The sequence below is a fragment of the Coenobita brevimanus genome, chromosome 64, assembly GCF_032717465.1.
Source record: "Coenobita brevimanus isolate Jiangsu-jjx chromosome 64, ASM3271746v2, whole genome shotgun sequence".
Lineage (NCBI taxonomy): Eukaryota > Metazoa > Arthropoda > Malacostraca > Decapoda > Coenobitidae > Coenobita > Coenobita brevimanus.
The window spans coordinates 83,207-89,900 of NC_137017.1; positions in this window are offsets into that span (position 1 = coordinate 83,207).

Genomic DNA, 6,694 nt, shown 5'->3' on the forward strand with positions numbered 1-6,694 from the left:
TCCCCTTTCCTTATCCCCTTACCCAAGCCCCCCAGGGCTACAACACCTTACCCTAACACCCGTATCATACCATCCTACCCAGGCTTCTGGAGCCGGAAAAATCAGATGAACCTGAGAGGCAGCCAATAAGCTAATGCTTGGCAGAGAAAGCCGTAGCTATTCACTCCTCCCGTCCTTAATTAACAACACAGTGCACGTGCGACACCCCCCCCCCCTTCCCAACACCAAACACACGCACGTTGGGTTAAGCCCCGACACTCTTTCTCTTAGTCAAAATTCTTCCTCTCCTACTTAAAAACACACACACACACACACACACACACACACACACACACACACACACACACACACACATGCACCTTACATAATGCAACCAGGACCAGAGCTCTCAGTAAGGCCGGGAGTTTAAACTAAGGCTTAGTTCCTGCCACCACGTGTCGTCGCCCTGGTTGCATAACACTTATCACATATACACAATCATTCTTACCTTCCTTCCTTTCCCCCCCTTTTCTATACGTCATTATTATTATCATATATTACTTGTTGGTGCACCTGTCCGGGCGAGATGGGCTCATCCAGTACGGGGATAGTGACATCAGTTGTCACCTCATCTACAACCTCATTGTTCACATCCTCTCTGTTCAGCACAGACTCAAAATGGAATTTAAAATCCTCATCACTGGGGCACAAGATTTCATCAGGTCTGTCCATGTTAAAGTCTCCTTTCCAATCAATTGCTCTCCACACTCTTGCGTCATCAGCGTCATCCAGCAGCCTCTCCCACCTACCAAGATTGCTACCACCTATCTCTACTGCTCTGTCTGTGGTCTACCCTGCCTACATTGTCCTCCGCACACGAGTATATAGCGTCAGTGATGCGCTTCTCTAAAGCTTCAACATTTACATAATCTTCATTAGGTACTCCTTGCATAATATTATTCACAAATGCTTCTTTGTTGATTCTGTTAAATCTGAGTGACTTTCTCATTAAACAAGTCTTGCCAGCATTTCCATGAAGGGCTGCGTGATCCCCTAGCGACCCCGCCCTCGTCATGAGACTGTCCAAATCTACGCCTGAACACGTAACTGTTACTGTAATGGGGGCATGATCGGAAGGGAGGTCACCCCGCCTTAACACAGAAAAATCACTCATATAGTCTATCAGAGACGGTGACGCCACACATGTATCCACCTCCGAAACCCAGGTGCCGCGTCTCCGATATGTTTTATCACCAGGAAAGTGTTTGTCAGCATACATGAGGTTATTAATGACAACCAATCTGTTATCAATACATATAGTACACAACAATTCAGCGTTATCGTTAGCCCTGTTTACATCATCGTGAATCACTGGGTATGACATATCATTTACATTAGGTATCTCCGCTATCGACACACACACACACACACACACACACACACACACACACACACACACACACACACACACACACACACACACACACAATTTATTTTTGGGTAGGGCTGGTAAAGAGACCTGTATGATCATGAGAGTTAACAGAGACAGTATTAACACTCTTATGACTCACTCTCAGCTGAATGCTATCGCCCAGCAGTACCTGGAATAAAATACTAGAGTTGCCCCTACTATGAGAGGGCCCGGGTACCATCTAGTGGTTGTGAAAGTAGCTGGACAAGTTTCTCGTCTTGGTAGGCGTCGCTACTTGGCTACTTTTGCTAGTGGCCGTATTACAGTGGAAGGACGAGGGTGTGTGTGTGTGTGTTGCTGTTGCATCATTCCCCTGAAGTAAGTGTTGGCTATTTGCTGTTTTTAGCCATTAAGGTGACTACATTAAGACACAAGGATATCGCACTGACAGCCAGGAAGTATCATGGCCCAAAGAAATAATACCTATGAGGCTACTAGACGTAATTCTGATGAGACAAGGGGGATGTTAGTGTGAGGGAGATGAGGAGGCCTTGTACCGCCTCAATCTTGGTGTCTCAGACCAGTGAAATAGCAGTGTGAGTGTCATCCTGTAGATTCTCGTTCCGATCAGACTGGTGGACTAGGCTTGCCTGCCTCCTTGTCCATGTCCACCCAACAGTACAGTTTGGGACCTGAATGTATACTGATAAGTGCGATTCAGATATGAGAGGGACAATGTGATGGAAAAAATTATTGTATGTAAATTATTTTGTCCTGAAGCGCATGCACACACACACACGCACACATGCACACTCGCGCGCACACACGCACACACACGCACGCATGCACGAACTCACCCACGCACACAGACACAGACACAGACACACACACACAAAGTATATTATGGTGTTGTTCCTTCATTTGCCTAGGCCGAGATCGTCGTTTTTTGCAGCTGATTTCCCGTAGTGCAGTGGTAAATTTGGACAAATATACAGCTCTGCATCATTTCCACGTCCCTTCTTCGTGACTAGCACCAATCTAGTGTTAACCCCTTGTCGCAACACAAAATTTAAGAAAGAGATTGCAATTTTACGCCAAGTTAGATTGAACAGGGGTCCTTATCCTGCAGCGGTGTGTCACAGGCTGATGATGATGATAATAGGGTTGTCGGAGATGATACTGATAATGATGACAGTGATGCTGCTGATGATAGTGATGTTGAAACTCCTGAACCAACTAACTGGACCGAGATTATGGTGATTGTAATGATGATGAAGCAGTTGGGATAATAATGATGATGATGATGACGGTGATGGAACTTATGTAGTAACTCTTTAACAGGGTTGTGATGATTGCTGTGCTTGACGCTGTTGCTCCTGGCGATGATGATGACGATGATGATGAATGATGAGGACGACTACGACAACGATGATGATGGTGATGACGATGATGATGATGGTGACGGCGACGATCTTCATGTCTATGGCTGAGTCACCTCTTGTTTTTCGTTTCTCTTCAAATGTAGTTGGTGACTGTGTGTAGGAGAGAGAGAGAGAGAGAGAGAGAGAGAGAGAGAGAGAATGTGTGTGTGTGTGTGTGTGTGTGTGTGTGTGTGTGTGTGTGCGCTCATGCTTGTGTGTATTTGCGTGCGTGCGTGCGTGTGTACAGCATTTCCCTCACACTCGAACTATTTATATCATAAGAGTGCAAATGAGGTCAGGGATATTGCTCTTCTTGGCCATACAAATACTAAACATTTACACTATATTCTGAAAAAACATACTGGATTCCTAAGGTCACTCAATGGGTTTCAAAAATCATTGTTCACTGTCTCTTTATTTATCGCAAGGAAAGGGATGGATGTGTGTCCGAAATAGTAGCTCAGTTTTGGTCTTTCTCTGGACCGTGAATTATTTAAATGGAATAATTATCCTTATTTATATTGGTTTAGTTGTGAGGATGCAACACACGTTTTGTTTACGTTTTATCAGGGCACATCAAAGAGCGGCCATGTCCATCTGCTTCTCACTAATGATTTTCGAACGAGGTTCTACATTCCTCTAGATTTTAGGGACAGTGAAGCCGCACAGCACCACAACACGCCATACCATACCACACCACACCACAAAACCCCACACCACAAAACCCCACACCACAAAACCCCACACCACACCACCCAACACCACACCACCCAACACCACACCACCCAACACCACCCCACCTCACACCACACCACCCCACACCACACCACTCCAAACTTTACCACACCACCCCAAACTTTACCACACCAACCACCCTTCCACACCACACCACACCAAGGGGATTAACCAAAGGGTCCTGAAGCTCCCGCATCTAGTAATTCTGAGCTTGTTTCCAGGTAACTCCACACACACACCTCAGGTCACGTCTTTCACAGAAGAGATAACAGAAGGAGAGCGAGCGTAACTGAATGGCAAGCCAGAGATGGAGTGAGAAGAAGAGGTGCACAGAGAACAAGATGGAGAGATCATATGATGCAGATCTACCGAGCAAGGACGGAACTGGCTAACAATCTATGGATCAGAGCGGAGAAAGGTGAGAGGGTCCTTATCATGCAGTGGTGTGTCACAGGCTGATGGTGATGATATTGATGGTGATAATGATGTTGATGCTGATGGTGGTGATGCTTTAACATCTCAACGTATGAGGTTACAGAATGCACAGTGAGGCTGCATAGTCAGGAAATGGAAGAATATGAGTGCGTTTAAGTATTTATGTAATATGATGAATAAGGATGGAAGATTAGGGGATGAAGTGACTGAAATGATACGTCAGGGAAGGAGGGTTGCTTGTTCTCTAAAAAGTAGTGATTAGGAAGAGGGAACTGGGGATGAAAGTATGAAAAAAAAGGGCACTGCATGCTGTGATTCCCACTTTAAAGTATGGAAGTGAAGCTTGGATCTTGCTGGAAGGACACAAATCAAGAGTAAGAGCGGTGGAAATGAGCTACTTGAGAGGAGCATGTGGAGTTTCATAGAGAGACAGACAGACAAATGGGCAGATGAAGGAGCGTTGTGATGCTGATGTGGATGAGATTGAAAGCGCTAAGAGAAATACTTCGAGGTGGTTTGGCCATGTGGAGAGGATGGTGAATAAGAGAATGACTAGAAGAGTGCACATGAGTTAGCTGGAAGGATAGAGGGGGATGGAGAGACCGACGATGAGATGGAGGGAAAGAGTAGAAACATATGAGTGGGATGCTTGAGCTAAATGGTAGAGGACAGTACATCATGAAGGCGATTTGCTTGTGGTCACCCCTTACGGGATTAAGGCGTTTGGCTATAGATAAACAGATATAGATAAATACAGTAGATAGATAGGTAGGTGATGATGATAATATGATAATGATGATGATGATGAGAATGGTAATGATAATGAGAATGACGGTGTAAATAATGATGATGATTATGACGACGACAGCTATGATGATGACGATGATGATGATGATATTGATGATGATTTTTGTCGGCAGGTGGAAGGACGAAACAGCAGGAACTCTACCATCGGTCCAAGCATCCACGATTCCACATCCATCCATCCGTCCATCCATCCATCCGTCCATCCATCCATCCGTCCATCCATCCATCCATCCGTCCAATCTTGCTTGGTGTTAAAAGCTAAGTCTATTTAACTTAAGTAGTACCAATTGCTTCTTCATAAGCTTTCCAGCTGTCTGAACAGATCTGCAGTAGCTTTTAACTTCTAGAATAACTCGGTTCTGGTGCTCAGTTTGGTACTTTTATTTTCCTTTCATCAGAACTGGAGAGGCAGATTTTGAGAAAAGTCCCTCAAGTAACTCCTATTATTTTTTTTACTAGGTTTCTAATGATGTCCATAGATCCGTTGTTGCTTTAATAGTTTCCTAGACAACACAGTCTTGGCGCTGTTCTCTGCCACCCTATTATACCATGTCATATAGTGTTCTCGATCGCTTGCTCTCTACGCTCGCTCGCTTGAACAATAAATCACTGAAGAAAAGGTGGTATAAAGCCCCCTAAGCCGCCACAGTATTATAACCCTCGGTATGCAGTCCGTTCCCTGCGGCCTTGTAACTTTGTTTACCCGAAGCGCTTACAAAATAACTCGAAATAATTTTCCTTTCGTAACTATACTCGTTTCACTCTTACTTGGCCTGAGTTGTTGTTGTTGTTCTTGTTACATCTTAGGCTCCTCTGGATGTGAACCCAGTGTTATGTTGAAGGATTGTCTGTGTTGTGGTAGTGTGGTGCAGGAAGTGAGTGGGTGTGCTGTGGTGTGGGGGTGCCACTTTGCAGTATGAACACAGGGGATTGTATGTGTGTTATATTTTGTGTTAGTATTGTAGCAGGGAAGGTTGGGGTACTCGTGTCTCTGGGTTCGGTAGTGTCTGAAGGGTGTATGGCTGGTAGTGGCACATGAAGGATGCTGTTTGGTAGAAAGTTTTGGCTGGCTAGGGTGTCTGTGTGTTTATGTATGTGTTTGGTATAGAAAGTTTTGGCTGGCCGGGGTGTCTGTGTGTTTATGTATGTGTTTGGTATAGAAAGTTTTGGCTGGCTGGGGTGTGTGTGTGTTTATGTATGTGTTTGGTATAGAAAGTTTTGGCTGGCTGGGGTGTCTGTGTGTTTATGTATGTGTTTGGCAGAAAGTTTTGGCTGGCTGGGGTGTCTGTGTGTTTATGTATGTGTTTGGCAGAAAGTTTTGGCTGGCTGGGGTGTTTGTGAGTTTGTGAATGTGTCTGGGAAGTGTAGAGTCGGGTGGAGGAGGGGATATGTTGCAAAGATACTCTGTGTAGTGTTGGGCGGTTGTTCGATTTTGTTTGTGGAGAGGATGACGCAACATAAGGTTACAAAGGTGGGACGGATCTCGAGCTGAAGTGATGAACTGTGTGCCTCTCATATTCACTTGGTCTCTGACTGAAATTAGTTATGTTTCTTGGTGTAGGCTGTCAGTACTTGTGGTCTTAGTGTCTTCTGCTATCAAGGTATTGTTTTCTGTTCTTTAAAGCTCCTTCGTGTTTGTGTTGGATATGATTACGGCTCAGCTTGTGCGGCAGTAATTCACGGTTGTTTTAATGTATTACTTATAAGTGGAGGATGGAGTTGGGATGTATATGAGAGAGGGTGTGAATTAGGGGGAGTGATGCATAATGACAGGGGACAGGGTGGCATAGAGGCGACTTGTTTGTGGCCACCTCTTACGGGATTAAGTCGTCTGGCTATAGATAGATGGATAGACAGATAGCTTATAGTTTCCATACGGTTTGCCGAGTAGTAGCGATAGTTATCA